The 16,647-nt window shown below is 41.9% G+C and overlaps 1 non-coding gene across 1 annotated transcript; it reads left to right on the top strand.

Moving 5' to 3' along the window:
• Positions 1-7,390: 7,390 nt before the first annotated feature.
• LOC139182874 (U6 spliceosomal RNA) lies at positions 7,391-7,497 on the top strand. The gene has a single exon (XR_011566435.1). It is a non-coding gene; the product is annotated as a U6 spliceosomal RNA (small nuclear RNA).
• Positions 7,498-16,647: the final 9,150 nt, after the last annotated feature.

Genomic DNA, 16,647 nt, shown 5'->3' with positions numbered 1-16,647 from the left:
ATGTTATTCTGTCCCTTAAAAAAAAAAATACACAGAAATGGTAGCATATTATTTATACCGGGAAATTACTGTTGGGTTCTTTGTGACAGCGGCTGGTTCTCCTACTTCAGAATCCTGTGGTGGCTTTGTGTTCTCAGAATGGCAAGGACTTCCAGCTAAAGTTGAATCAGCCCTTGGTTGCGTGCTCAGAGCACACTGCCCGCTCTCTGATTGGGTCAGGCTGCTGGGATTGATTGTCCCACTGCCCAGTGAGGCAGCAAAACTGCAGCCCAAGCCCGCCCCCTACCTCAAGGTGTGTCATAGAGGCTCCTACACACCTGGGCCTGACCTCCCAAGACTCAAACAATAGTGGGAAAACACTTGAGTTGGTTCCTCTGTTGAAAGAATGGTTACTTTAGAGTGGTAGGAAATTCCAAGTGAAGAAACAGTTTGGGGGGCTCTGACTCACATTTCCTTGGCAACAGTTTCTGGATTTCAACATGTTTGATAGACTAATTTCACTGATCTTTAAAACACCCAGTAGGTGTAGGGAGAGACAGTCACTCCTGGCTCTGGATAGAGGCCTGAAAGAGGAGGAGTTTGAGACATCAAAAGTGAATTTGGAAGGGGGGCTTTTTCAAAGCCCAGGATGAGTATCGTCACAATCATTATCAAATAGCAGGCATCTCCTAGGCAACTAGTAACCCTAGTTAGATTAGGAAATCTGGACTTAGGAAATCTGGGTCTATGGAAGAACGATGAAGGAGTGACAAATCCAGGACTTGTTTTTTCAATGCACAAGTGACTGGATGAACAGGTTCATAATGGGGTGTGCAGACTAGCTAGCAAGATGGAAACAGCATAAATAAAAATAATATAAGATTGTATTTTCTCAATGACGATTGATTGGTATTGCCAAGATGTTTTTGTAGGAGTGTCAAAGGAAGGGTTGTATTTAAATTGAAGAAGGGTCGTATTAATAAAGGGTGGTTAACGCTGAAGCCGAAGATTTGGATCTAGCGTTTGCAGGGACCTCCAGCTTATCCATTTTGTGGAAGGTAGTCCTTCAAGGAAAGGAATATAGAAATTAGGTGTGTAAGCGAATATTTATTTAAAACAATAAAAGAACCACTAACTACAGATTTCTGGATTCATGATTATTCAAGTGTATTCCCTACTGATTGATTCCCATAGAACATATAGGTTCTCTCCCCTCATATAAAAAATCATTTAATTTTGGCTGTGCTGGGTCTCTGTTTCTGATGGGCTTTCTCTAATTGTGGAGCACAAGCTCCAGGCCATGAGGGCTTCAGTAGTTGCGGTACATGGCCTCAGTAATTGCAGATCCTAGGATCTAGGGCACAGTCTCAATAGTCATGGTGCACGGGCTTAGTGGCTCTGAGGCATGTGAGACCTTCCTGGACCAGGGATTGAACCTGTGTCTCCTGCATTGGCAGATGGATTCTTTACCACCGATCCACCAGTGAAGCCCCCTCCCCTCATTTTTATTCTTTGTCCTTGTTCTGGTATAACTCTTTATTTCAAAATTCCTTTCTTCTAAGTCATTTGTTCTATCTTCCCTCTGCTTTACTACAGATGCTATTTCATTCTTCAACTCATTCACTGAATTCTTCAACTCCAGAATTTTTGTTTGGCCCTTTTTTATATTTTCACTGTCTTTCATAAGTAACTCATTTTGTTCATGTATCTTTACCCCAATATCATTGAGCTTTTTTTTGGCTGTGCTGGGTCTGTTGCTTTTGCACAGGCTTTCTCTGCTTCGGTGAGCAAGGGCTACTCTTCACTGCAGCGCGTGGGCTTCTCATTGTGGTGGCTCCTCTTGTGGAACAGACTCTAGGCACATGGGCTTCAGTAGTTGCAGTTTCCGGGCTCTAGAGTGCAAGCTCAGTAGTTGTGGCACATAGGCTTAGTTGCTCCGCAGCATGCGGAATCTTCCTGGACCAGGGGTCAAGCTCATGTTCCCTGCATTGGCCAGTGGGTTCCCATCCACTGCACCACCAGGGAAGTCCCACTGAGCTGTTTTAATTCTTTTTGTAGCTTATTGAGTTTCTTCAGTACCGCTATTTTGAATTCTTTATCAGATAGATTGCAATGTGCTGGGACTTAGGGCTCAGCTCTTGGAGAATTGTTGATATCTTTTGGTGATGGTGTATTTCCTTGACTTTTAAAGTTCTTTGTGTTTCTGTATTGCTGCTTTACCGTTTGAAGTCTCTTTACTGGTTATCTTTGATGAGGTACTGTTCTTCGGTGTTGCTTCTCCAGGGATCCTAGGTTTATAAGGGGTAGACTTGCTCCACTCTCGTTCTCTCCTGGGGTGGAATTCTTCCTTCTGAGTGTCTCCTCTTGTTCTCATAGCTCACCGCGCCGGCTGCAGGAAACCTCTTTTTGTCTTCCAGAAGGTGGCACTATAGCTTCAGTTTGTTGATTCTCACCCGTCCGCGGACCCTGGTCCATCTTTCTGCGAGTATTCGGATTACCTAACCTATTCTCCCTGCCACGCTTGGGAGCACACAGGAGGAGCTGGCTGCAGAGTTGAGAGCAGGGGCTAGGGGGAGAGACGGGTGGGTTTAGCACTCGGAGCTTTGAGATGCCAACAGAGCCAGGGGAAGATCTTCCAGTGCATACTCCCCAGAGGCTTGTGGGTGGTCCTGCTGAAGTCCTGAAGCAGCCAGCAGGACCTGCACATGTTTAAAGCCCACCGATGTTATCACGTGCTTCCTTTCTTTTCCCTTCCCCAACATGGAGGTCCCGCCTCAGAAAAGCCAGTGCTGCTGGAGAGAAATAAGATCTTCCAAGCATAACCTGCCCAGCAGGAGGAGCCAGGCAGTCACTCACTATTTTCACTTTACCTGTCCTCCATCAAGAGGCTGCTTTCAAACTACTCTGCCTGAGACATGCTGCTGCTGCTGCAGCTGCGGGAAGCCCAGCCTTTTACATCTTTGCCGTGGGGAAGAGGCTCCCTTGGCAAGTGCTACCCTTTCCTCTGCATCCAAATTCTACCCCACACTGATGGCATGACACAGATCTCCCCTTAGGCAGACTCTTTTTAGTCGCTCAGTCATGTCTGACTCTGCGACCCCATGGACTATATAGCTCACCAGGCTCTTCTGTCCATGGCATTCTCCAGGCAAGAATACTGGAGTGGGTTGCCATTCCTTTCTCCAGGGGATCTTCCCAACGCAGGGATCAAACCTGGGTCTCCTGCCTTGCAGGCGGATTCTTTACCATCTGAGCCACCCTGGCCCTCCTCAAATTCTTTATTGCCCATGAGTAACCACCTAGTTCTGTACTAACCAGCTCCCCTCTTGCCCAATCCCAGGGCATAGGGGTGGGGGTGGCTTGCCAACTCCTTTGGATTCCATGACTGAGATCTGATATGTAAGAACTTCCTGGATGTCCAGGTACAGTGTGATGTGCAGAGGCACTTCTGTTTGGTTAAGGATGTCCAAATAGTTGTTAATTAAAAGGGAGAGAAAAAAGAGATGCTCCACCTAGAACACTGGTAATAAAAACCTCTCTGAGAACTGCTTGCTTGCAGCATTGAGAACAGTGTTATATCAGTGAATGAAGCTTATAACCTTTCTCCAATGCATAGAGAGATGAGTTTAAGAACAATTATAATACAGATGTTTCTAAAACTGCAATTTGCTTGCTGAGTTGAGAACAGTTTCTGTCAGTGAGTGGCAGTTCTAGGCATCAACAATGCATATACAGAAGTGTTTAAATACACTGGTCTTAAAGAAATTGTTCAGAACACTAACACTTCCTGCCTTGAGAACAGCGTTGTATCAGTGAATGGAGGGTATGCCCATTCTGCCCTGCATGTACAGAAGTGTTTGGGAATGCTTGTGATACAGATTTTCCTAAGAAACTACTTGCTGCTGTGTTGAGTACAGTGTTATATGTGTGAATGGAACAGGTTTTGCGATGCATATGAAGTGTTAAGATTACCTGTAATACATATATTCCTAGTACCTTTTTTTCTGGCTGCTTTGACCACAGAGTTGTAACAGTCAATGGAAGTGGCACACATTTCTCAATGCATTGAGAGAAGTATTTGAGAACATTTGCAAAAAAAAAATGTTTTTAAGAATGGTACTTGCTTTCTTTATTGAGAAGAATGCACACTGGAGGATGGGAGTGACTCCATCTACAAGGCATGAAGAGGTGTGTTTAAGAATATTTATACCACTATGGAGGACAGTATGGAGGTTCCTTTAAAAACTAAAAATAGAACTGTTATATGCTCCAGCAATCCCATTCCTGGGCATATATCCAGAGAAAACCATAATTTGAAAATATACATGTGCCCTATTTGTTCACAGCAGCACTATTTACAATAGCCAAAACGTGAAAGCAACCTAAGTATCCATCAACAGATGAATAAAGATGTGGTGCATATATACAATGGAATATTACTCAGCCATAAAAAGACTGAAATAATGCCATTTGCAACAACATGGATGGACCTAGAGATTATCATACTAAGTGAAGTAAGCCAGACAAAAACAAATATCATATGATAACACATATGTAGAATCTAAAAAATGATGCAAATGAAACATATATAAAACAGAAATAGATCCGCTCATAGTCATAGAAAACAAGCCTGTGGTTACCAAAGTAGGGGCAGAGATAAATGAGGAGTTGAGGACTAACATTTACACCCACACTGCATATATAACATGGATAAACAACAAGGACCTCCTGTATAACACAGGGAACTACACTCAGTATTTTGTAATAACCTATAAGGGAAGGCAAGCTAGGAAAATAGATATATACGTATGTATAAGTGAACCACTTTGCTGTACACCTGAAACATACATTATCAACTATACTTCAGTTTTTAAAGAAGCATCTAAGGCAGTAATAGCTATGCACAAAAACAAAGGAACACTTGTAATAAAGATGTTGCTGAGAGTGCTACTTGTGGCCACATTGAGAACAGTGTTAAAACAGTGAATGGGAGTGGTACCCATGTGGCAACGCATGTAGAGAAATTTAAAAGCACATTTGTAATAAAGCTGTGTCTGCTAACAATCCTTATTTGCTGTCCTGAGAACAGTATTATATCATTTAATGGAATTGATACCTATTCAGCAACTCATGTAAAAAAGTGTTTAATAGCTATAATAAAGTAAATAGATGTCACTGTGAATGCTATTTGCTGGCTGCATAGAGAGCTGTGTTATGTATCAGTGAATGGAAGAGGCACCCGCTCTGCAGCACGTGTTGAGAAGTGAAAGAACACTGATGAGAAGACATTTCTAAGAATGCTACCCGATGCTGCACTGAAAACATTGTTTATACAAAAGAAAGGACCTGTCACCCATTCTGCAATTCACGTAGAGAAGTGTTTAAGGACAATTGTAATAAAAACGATTTCTAGAAACGCTTGCTTGCTGTGTTTAGACCAGTTTTATGTCAGTCAAAGGAGCTTATACCAGTTCTATAAAGCATGTACAAAAGTGTTTTAAACACCGTAATAAGATCATTTCTGAAACACCACTTATTAACACATTCTGTGTGGAGAAAAGTGATATATCCCTGGAGGGAGGGGCACTCCTTTTGCAAGGCATGTAGAGAGGTTTTGAGAACCCTTGTAATAAAGGTGTTTCTAAGGAGGCTACTTGCTTGCCAAGTTAACAGTGTTTCCTGGGTGATAGAAGTGGCACTGTTTCTGCAATGCATGTCACGAAGTGTTTAAAACTACATGAAATAAAGATATGTCTAAAAACAATGCTTGGTAGGTGACTTGAGAGCAATATTACATCAGTGATTGATGTTATACCCATTCATTAAGGCATGGATGGAATTAAGAACAATTTTGGAAAGATTGTTCTAAGCTCACAATTTGCTTTCCGCATTGACAAAAGTCATATCAGGAAGTGAATGTTATAAAAAAAGAATGTATATATGTATATAAGTGAATCACTTCTATACAGCAGAAATTAGTACAACACTGTAAATCAACTATACTTCAAATTTTTTAAATAAATAAAATAATTAATTACAACTAAAAAAAGAAAACAAATGTTATACACATTCCACAATGTATGAATAGAAGTTTTTACGGACACTTGTCATAAAGATGTTTCCAAGAACACTACTGCATGCTGTACTGAAAACAGTGCACTGCCGATGAAGACATTGTACCCATTCTCAAAGGCAGTCCAGGAGTCTTTCTCAACACCAGTTAAAAAGATGTTTCTAAGAATCCTACTTGCATGCTGCCTTACAACACTGTTTTATCAGTGCATCAACTTAAAGAAAAATGTACAACATAAGAGTTGTGAGTTTAAGGGAATTCCTTGGTGGTCCAGTGGTTAAAACTCCGCACTTCCAATGCAAGGGGTGCGAGTTAGATCCTTGGTCAGAGAAGTAAGATCCCCATGCTGTGCTGCCAAGAAAAAAAAAAAAAAAAAGAGTTGTGAGTTTAAGTTTTATTCAGGGAACTTATGGGGGATAGACTAGGAGACAGCCTCCCAGTAGCTCTGGGGGAACTGCTCTGAAGAGCTATGGAGGGAAGCTAGTTTATATGTGATTTTTGGCTATGGGACACTTAAGAGTCTAGCATGTGTGTACATGTTAAGACGCTTCAATCATGTCTGACTCTTTGTGACCCTATGGACTGTAGCCCACCAGGCTCTTCTGTCCATGGGATTTTCCAGGGAAGAATACTGGAGTGGGTTCCCATGCCCTCCTCTAGGGATCTTCCCAACCCAGGCAGGGATCGAACCCCGATCTCTAGTGTCTCCTGCATTGGCAGGCGGGTTCTTTACCACTGGTGCCACCTGGGAAGCCCACAGTCCAGCATATATCTTGCTAAAAGATTACTGCTAGTCACAAAGGACAGACATCTCAAGTGAATTATTTTAGTGCTTTTCTATATATGGAAAGATACAAAAATCTGGGTTCCTTAAAATTCTTCCTGAGATCTAACTATCTAAGAGAGCTGCTTGCCCAAAGCACAAAGAATCTTGTGATGGTCTTAATTTTCGCTTGGAGTGCACTGTCAGTCAGCAATTAATTAATAATTAATCCTAATAGAATTGAATGGTGAGCAAAAACACTCTGTGATTTTCCAAGTGAATGGAAGTGGCACCCATCTGCAATGCATTTAGAGAAATGTTTAAAGACACTTTATAAAGATGCTTCAGAGAACTACTTATTCGATGCATTAAGGACAGTGTTACATCACTGACTGGAAGTTATAACCATCTGTAATTCATGTACAGAAGTGTTTAAGAAAACTTGTAATCTAGCTATTTCTAAGAATGCTACTTACTGCTGCAATGAGAAAAGTGATAGTCATTTAATGAAAGTTATATTCATTCTGCAAAGAATGTACAGATCTGTTTAAGAACACATAATAAACATGTTTCTAGTGCTCACTTCAGCAGCACATATACTAAAACTGGAACGATACAGAGAAGATTAGCATGGCCCCTGTGTAAGGATGATACACAAATTCGTGAAGCGTTCCATATTTTTAAATTGATACAGCCACTATGGAAGACGGTATGGAGATTCCTCAAAAACTAGGAATAAAACCACCATACAACCAAGCAATCCCACTCCTAGGCATATACCCTGAGGAAACCAACATTGAAAAAGACACATGTATCCCATTGTTCACTGCAGCACTATTTACAATAGCTAGACATGGTGGCTGTGTGACATTGAGCGAGCAGCCATGAGGAGATACCCTATGTCCAAGGGCAAAGAAGAAGCCCCAGCAAGACGGTAGGAGGGGCAAATTCATGTTTAGAATCAAACCCGACTCCCACCAGAGACACTCAGAGGGCTCAAACAAACCTCGTGTGCACCAGGACCCAGAGACCCCACAGAGGCTGAGACAGAACTGTGTTTGAGCATCTCCTGTGGAGGTAAGGGTCAACAGTGGACTGCCACAGGGACAGGGGCTCTGGGTGCAGCAGACTGGGTATGGCATAAGCCCTCTTGGAGGAGGTCACCATTAACCCCACCATAGAGCTACCAGAACTTACATAGAACTGGGAAGTAGATTCTTGGAGGGCACAAACAGAACCTTTGCACTAGGACCCAGGAGAAATGAGCAGGGACCCCACAAGAGACTGACCCGACTTGCCTGTGAGTGTCCAGGAGTCTCCAGCAGAGGTGTGGGTCGGTGGTGGCCTGCTGCAGGGTTGGGAGCACTGAGTGTAGCAGTACATTCATGGGATCTTTTGAAGGAGGTCACCATTATCTTCATTACCTCCACCATATTTTGGCCCCAGGCAAATAGCACAGAGGGAACACAGCTCCACTCATCAACAGAAAATTGGATTAAAGATTTACTGAGCACGGCCCCGCCCATCAGAACAAGACCCAATTTCCCCCTCAGTCAGTCTCTCCCATTAGGAAGCTTCCATAAGCCTCTTATCCTTCTCCATCAGAGGGAAGACAGACTGAAAACTACAATCACAGAAAACTAAAAATCTAAATCAGATGGATCACAGCCTTGTCTAACTCAATGAAACTATAAGCCATGCCGTGTAGGGCCACCCAAGATGGACGAGTCATGGTGGAGAGTTCTGACAAAATGTGGTCCACTGGAGAAGGGAATGGCAAACCACTTCAGTATTCTTACCTTGAGAACCCTATGAATGGTATGAAAAAGCAAAAAGATAGGACACTGAAAGATGAACTCCCTAGGTCAGTAGGTGCCCAATATGCTACTGGAGATCAGTGGAGAAATAACTCTAGAAAGAATGAAGAGATGGAGCCAAAGTAAAAACAACACCCAGTTGTGGATGTGACTGGTATGGAAGCAAGTTCTGATGCTGTAAAGAGCAATATTGCATAGGAACCTGGAATGTTAGGTCCATGAATCAAGGCAAATTGGAAGTGGTCAAACAGGAGATGGCAAGAGTGAACATCGACATTTTAGGAATCAGCAAACTAAAATGGACTGGAATGGATGAATTTAACCCAGATGACCATTATATCTACCACTGTGGGCAAGAATCCCTTAGAAGAAATGGAGTAGCCATCATAGTCAACAAAAGAGTCTGAAATGCAATCTCAAAAGCAAGAGAATGACCTCTGTTCATTTCCAAGGCAAACCATTCAATATCACGGTAATCCAAGTCTATGCCCCGACCAGTAATGCTGAAGAAGCTGAAGTTGAACGGTTCTATGAAGACCGACAAGAACTTCTAGAACTAACACCCAAAAAAGATGTCCTTTCCATTACAGGGGACTGGAATGCAAAAGTAGGAAGTCAAGAGATACCTGGATGCTGCTGCGGCTGCTAAGTCACTTCAGTCGTGTCCGACTCTGTGCGACCCCACAGACGGCAGCCCACCAGACTTCTCAGTCCCTGGGATTCTCTAGGCAAGAATACTGGAGTTGGTTGCCATTTCCTTTTCCCATGCATGCATGCATGCAAAGTCACTTCAATCGTGTCTGACTCTGTGCAACCCCATAGACAGCAGCCCACCAGGCTCCTCTGTCCCCAGGATTCTCTAGGCAAGAATACTGGAATGGGTTGCCATTTCCTTATCCAAGAGTAAAAGGCAAATTTGGCCTTGGAGTACAGAATGAAGCAGGGCAAAGGCTAATAGAGTTTTGCCAGGAGAACGCACTACTCATAGCAAACACCCTCTTAAAACAACACAAGAGAAGACTCTACACATAGACATCACCAGATGGTCAACACCGAAATCAGACTGATTATATTCTTTCAGCCAAAGGTGAAGAAGCTCTATACAGTCAGGAGAAACAAGACAGGGAGCTGATTGTGGCTCAGATCATGAACTCCTTATTGCCAAATTCAGACTTAAACTGAAGAAAGTACGGAAAACCACTAGACCATTCAGATATGACCTAAGCAAATCCCTTACAGTTATAAAGTGGAAATGAGAAATAGATTTAAGGGACTAGATCTGATAGACAGAGTGCCTGATGAACTATGGACAGAGGTTTGTGACACTGTACAGGAAACAGGGATCAAGACCATCCCCAAGAAAAAGAAATTCAAAAAAGCAAATTGGCTGTCTGAGGAGGCCTTACAAATAGCTGTGAAAAAAGAGAATCAAAAAGCAAAGGAGAAAAAGAAAGATATACCCATTTGTATGCAGAGTTCCAAAGAATAGCAAGGAGAAATACGAAAGCCTTCCTCCATGATCAGTGCAAAAAATAGAGAAAAAAAATACAATGGGAAAGACTAGAGATCTCTTCAAGAAAATTAGAGATACCAAGGGAACATTTCATGCAAAGATGGGCTCAATAAAGGACAGAAATGGTATGGACCTAACAGAAGCAGAAGATTTTAAGAAGAGGTGGCAAGAATACACAAAACTATCCAAAAAAGATCTTCACGACCCAGATAATCATGATGGTGTGATCACTCACCTAGAGCCAGACATCCTGGAATGTGAGGTCAAGTGGGCCTTAGGAAACATCACTACGAACAAAGCTAGTGGAGGTGATGGAATTCCAGTTGAGGTACTTCAAATCCTAAAAGATATGCTGTGAAAGTGCTGCGCTCAATATGCCAGCAAATTTGGAAAACTCAGCAGTGGCCACAGGACTGGAAAAGGTCAGTTTTCATTTCAATCCCAAGGAAAGGCAATGCCAAAGAATGCTCAAACTATCACACAATTGTACTCATCTCACACGCTAGTAAATACTAAAAATTCTCCAAGCCAGGCTTCAACAATATATGAACTATGAAATTCCAGATGTTCAAGCTGGATTTAGAAAAGGCAGAGGAATCAGAGATCAAATTGCCAACATCCGTTGGATCATTGAAAAGGCAAGAGAGTTCCAGAAAAACATCTATTTCTGCTTTATTGACTATGCCAAAGCCTTTGACTGTGTGGATCACAATAAACTGTGGAAAATTCTTAAAGAGATGGGAATACCAGAACACCGGACTTGCCTCCTGAGAAATCTGTATGCAAGTCAGGAAGCAACAGTTAGAACTGGACATGGAACTACAGACTGGTTCCAAATAGGAAAAGGAGTACGTCAAGGCTGTATATTGTCACCCTGCTTATTTAACTTATATGCAGAGTACATCATGAGAAACGCTGGGCTGGAAGAAGCACAAGCTGGAATCAAGATTGTCGGGAGAAATATCGATAACCTCAGATATGCAGATGACACCACCCTTATGGCAGAAAGTGAAGAAGAACTAAAGAGCCTCTTGATGAAAGTGAAACAAGAGAGTAAAAAAGTTCGCTTAAAGCTCAACATTCAGAAAACGAAGATCATAGCATCTGGTCCCTTCACTTCATGGGAAATAGATGGGGAAACAGTGGAAACAGTGAATGACTTTATTTTGGGGGGCTCCAAAGTCACTGCAGATGGTGACTGCAGCCATGAGAAGGAAAGTTATGACCAACCTAGACAGCATATTAAAAACCAGAGACATTACTGTGCCAACAAAGGTCCATCTAGTCAAGGCTATGGTTTTTCCAGTAGTCATGTATGGATATGAGAGTTGGACTATAAGGAAAGCTGAGCACAGAAGAATTGATGCTTTTGAACTGTGGCGTTAGAGAAGACTCTTGAGAGTCTCTTGGACTGCAAGGAGATCCAACCAGTCCATGCTAAAGGAGATCAGTCCTGAATGTTCATTGGAAGGACTGATGTTGAAGCTGAAACACCAATGCTTTGGCCACCTCATGTGAAGAGCTGACTCATTGGAAAAGATCCTGATGCTGGGAAAGACTAAAGGCAAGAGGAGAAGGGGATGACAGAGGATGATATGGTTGGATGGCATCACTGCCTCAATGGACATGAGTTTGACTCTGGGAGTTGGTGATGGACAGAGAGGCCTGGCGTGCTGCAGTCCATGGGGTCAAAAAGAGTCAGACATGACTGAGTGACTGAACTGAGAACACGGAAGCAACCTAGATGTCCATCGACAGATGAATGGATAAAGAAGTTGTGGTACATATACCCAATGGAATATTACTCAGCCATAAAAAGGAATGCATTTGAGTCAGTTCTCATGAGGTGGATGAACCTAGAACCTATTATACAGAGTGAAATAAGTCGGAAAGAGAAAGATAAATATCGTATCCTAATGCATATATACGGAATCTAGAAAAATGGTACTGAAGAATTTATTTACAGGGCAGCAGTGGAGAAACAGACATAGAGAATAGACTTATGGACACGGGGAGAGGGGAGGAGAGAATGAGATGTATGGAAAGAGTAACGTGGAAACTTACATTACCATATGTAAAATAGATAGCCAAGAGAATTTGCTGTATGGCTCAGGAAACTCAAACAGGGGCTCTGTATCAATCTAGAGGGGCGGGATGGGGCAGGAGATGGGAGGGGGGTTCAAAAGGGAAGGGATATATGTATACCTATGACTGATTCACGTTGAGGTTTGACAGAAAACAACAAAATTCTATAAAGCAATTATCCTTAAATAAAATAATAAATAAATAAATAAACCCATTTCTAAGAATGCTACTTGCTTGCTGCCCTGAGAACAGTATTATATCATTTAATGGAAATTATGGTCATTTGGAAAGCATATTAAAATGTTATAAAACACTTGTACAAAAGATGCTTCAAAGAACACTACTTGCTCTTTGCATTGACCAGTGAGTTTTAACAGCAAATAGGAGACATATATTCGGCAATGCATTGTAGATTAGTGTTTATGAACACTTGTAATAAAGGCATTTCAAAGAAAAGGCTCACAGAGAATAGATTTGTAGTTCACCAGTGGGGAGGGGGATAGAGGGTGGATTAGAAGACACAAAATATTGTATATAGGATGGATAAACCAGGTCCTCCTGTATAGCACAAGGAAATATATTCAATAACCTGTGATAAACCATAGTGGAAAATAATATGAAGAGGAATATATATATACAACTGAATCACTTTACTGTTCAGCAGAAATTAACACATTATAAATCAACTACACTTCAATACAATTTTTAAAAAATAAAAAACAAACCAAAAATGTTTTTCTAGGAACACTACTTGCATGCCGCATTGAGAACATGGTTTTATCAGTGAAAGGGTAGCACCTATTCTGTAACTGCATGTACAGAATTTTTAAGAACACTTGAAATAGAGACTTCTAATAACGCTACCTGCCTGTTACATTGAGAATAGTGTTACATCATTGATGGAAATGGTAGCCATTCTGACAAGCATTTAGAGCATGTTGTTTAAGAATCCTTGTAATAAAAAATGTTTTCTAAGAGTGATACACTGCTACTGGTCTGTGGCCTGTTAGGAACCAGGCCATACAGCAAGAGGTGAGCAGCAGGCAAACAAGCGAAGCTTCATTTGTATTTACAGCTGTTCCCTATTGCTCACTGATTCTTCATGCTACTGCTGCTGCTGCTGCTAAGTCGCTTCAGTCATGTCCGACTCTGTGCGACCCCATAGACGGCAGCCCACCAGGCTCTGCAGTCCCTGGAATTCTCCAAGCAAGAACACTGGAGTGGGTTGCCATTTCCTTCTCCAATGCATGAAAGTGAAAAGCGAAAGTGAAGTTGCTCAGTCGTGTCCGACTCTTCACGACCCCATGGGCTGCAGCCCATCAGGCTCCTCCATCCATGGGATTTTCCAGGCAAGAGTACTGGAGTGCGGTGCCATTGCCTTCTCCAGATTCTTCATATGGTGAGTTATATAATTATTTCATTATATATCACAATGTAATAATAACAGGGCTTCCCTTGGTAGCTCAGACGGTAAAGAATCTGCCTTCATTGCAGGAGACCTGGGTTCGATCCCTGAATTGGGAAGATCCCTTGGAGAAGGGAATGGCAACTCACTCCAGTATTCTTGCCTGGAGAATTCCATGGACAGAGAAGCCTGGCGGGCTACAGTCCATGGGCTTACAAAGAGTCAGACGTGACTAAGCGACTCACACACACACACACACACACACACACACACACACACAATAATAATAGAAATTAAGTGCACAGTAAATGTGATGTGCTTGAATCATCCTAAAACCATCCCCCGCCCACCTGGTCTGTGGGAAAATTGTCTTCCATGAAACCAGTCCCTGGTGACAAAAAGGCTAGGGGCTGTTGCTTTAAGCTGATCTGCATGGCGTTAGAGAAGTGTTTCAGTCAGTTCAGTCGTTCAGTCATGTCCCAACTCTTTGTGACCCCATGAACTACAGCACGCCAGGCCTCCCTGTCCATCAGCAACTCCAGGAGATTTACTCAAAATCATGTCCATCAAGTCGGTGATGCCATCCAACCATCTCATCCTCTGTCGTCCCCTTCTCTTCCTGCCTTCAATCTTTCCCAGCATCAGGGTCTTTTCCAATAAGTCAGCTCTTCGCATCAGGCGGCCAAAGTGTTGGAGTTTCAGCTTCAACATCAGTCCTTCCAGTTAATATTCAGGACTGATTTCCTTTAGGATGGACTGGTTGGATCTCCTTGACCTGAGAAGTGTTTAAGAATACTTACAAATGTTTCTAACCATTTGCTTGCTGCATTGAGAACAGGATTATACATGAATAAAAGTGGCCCCTATTGTGCAATGCATGTAGAGAAGTGTTTAAGGACATGTAATAAAGATGTTTCTAAAAATTCTACTTGCTTGCTGTGCTGAGAACAGAGTTATCTCTGTGAATGGAAGTGGTATTTGTTCTGCAATGAAAGGAGACACCTATTAAGATCACTAGGTATAATGCTGGAGAGCGTGTGGAGAAAGGGAACCCTCCTACACTTGGGGGAATGTAAATTGGTGCAGCTACTATGGAGAACAGGAGAACAGTATGGAGATTCCTTAAAAAACTAAAAACAGAGTTACCATACAATCCAGCAACCTGGGCATATATCCAGAAAAGAGGAAAACTATAAGTAAAAAAACTACATGCACCCCTATGTTCACTGCAGCACTATTTATAATAGCCCAAACAGGGAAGCAACCTACATGTCCATCAACAGATGAGTGGATAAAGAAGATGTGATATACATACAATGGACTATTTGCTTAGCCATACAAAATCAAATAACGCCACCTGCAGCAACAAGGGTGGACCTAAAGATTATGACACTAAGTGAAGTAAGTCAGACAGAGAAATACAAACATTATATGTCAATTACATGTGGAATCCCAAAACTGATGCAAATGAACTTATTTACAAAACAGAAACAGACTCACAGACATAGGAATCAAACTATGATTACCAAAGGGGGAGAGGAGGGGGGTGGGGGAGGAATTAATTAGAAACATGGATTAGGAATGTGTATCTGTTAATCCCATGCTCCTAATTATATATAATAGATTTTATCTATATATTAAATATTATTATATCTATGTACTATACCTATTATCTATATAATGGATAACCAACAAGGACTTACTGTATAGCACAGGGAACTATATCCAATATCTTGTAATAACCTACAATGGAAAATATCTGAAGAAGGATATATATAGAAGAATATGTATATCTGAATCACTTTGCTGTACACCTGAAATTAACATAATATTGTAAATCAACTTAGTTCAATAAAAAAATAAACTTAAAAAATCCCTAATTATAAAGACTTATCTAGAACTTCTTGTGCTTGCTGCATTGAGAACAGTTTCATTCAGTGAGTGGAAGTTATACCTATTTTGTAATGCATGTACTTACATGTTCGGAAAAGCTGTAATAAAGATTTTCTAAGAATGCACCTTGCTTGCTGAATACAGTGTTATATCAGTTTTACCCACTCTAAGAGTTTCCTTTTTATTTATTTTATTTTTTGGCTGTGTATGGCTTCCCAGGTGGTGCTAGTGGTAAAGAACTCCCCTGCCAATGCAGGAGACATAAGAGATCCCTGGGTGGGGAAGATCCCCTGGAGAAGGGAATGGTAACCCACTCCAGTATTCCTGCCTAGAGACTCCCCATGGACAGAGGAGCCTGGTGGGCTACAGTCCAGAGGGTCACAAAGAGTCGGACACAGCTGAAGCAACTTAGCATGCACACACAGGTCCTCCCTGCTGCCAGTGGGCTTTCTCCAGTGGCAGAGAGTGGGGTCTGCTCCCTAATTGTGCTGCATGCGCTTCTCATCATGATGGCTTCTCTTTTTGTGGAGCATAGACTCTAGGGTGCACGGGCTGCAGTAGCTTCAGCATCCAGGCTCAGTAGTTGTAATGCACTGGTTTAGTTGCCCTGAGACACGTGGAATCTTCCTTGACCAGGGGACATGCATCAAACCCATGTCCCCTGCACTGGCAGGCAGATCCTTAACCACTGAACCACCAGGGAAGTCCTACCCACTCTGTACATGTATGGTAGTGTGTAGAGATGTTTCCCTAAAAGTACTTGTAGCTTGTGCTGCAAAGTGTTGTTATCAGTGAATGGAAGTTATACCTGTTTTAAATTATTTTTAGTTGACAGATAATATTATATGAGTTTCAGTTGTACAATATTATTTGATATTTGTATATATATTGTGATATGATCACAACTCTAGTTACCATCCATTGCCACACATAGTTGTACTTTTTCTTATGATGAGAACTTTTAAGATCTACTCTTAGCAACTTTCAGACCCACACTATGGGATTATTAACTATAGTCACCATGCTGTACATTACATTCCAGTAGTTAGTCACAACCGGAAGTTTGCACCTTCTGACCCCCGTCACCCATTTCTCCTCCCATCCCCTGCCTCTGGCAAC

Source organism: Bos indicus, chromosome 4 (assembly GCF_029378745.1).
Source record: "Bos indicus isolate NIAB-ARS_2022 breed Sahiwal x Tharparkar chromosome 4, NIAB-ARS_B.indTharparkar_mat_pri_1.0, whole genome shotgun sequence".
NCBI lineage: Eukaryota > Metazoa > Chordata > Mammalia > Artiodactyla > Bovidae > Bos > Bos indicus.
Note: the sequence above shows the minus strand (reverse complement) of the source record. Positions and strands in the feature narration are given on the sequence as shown.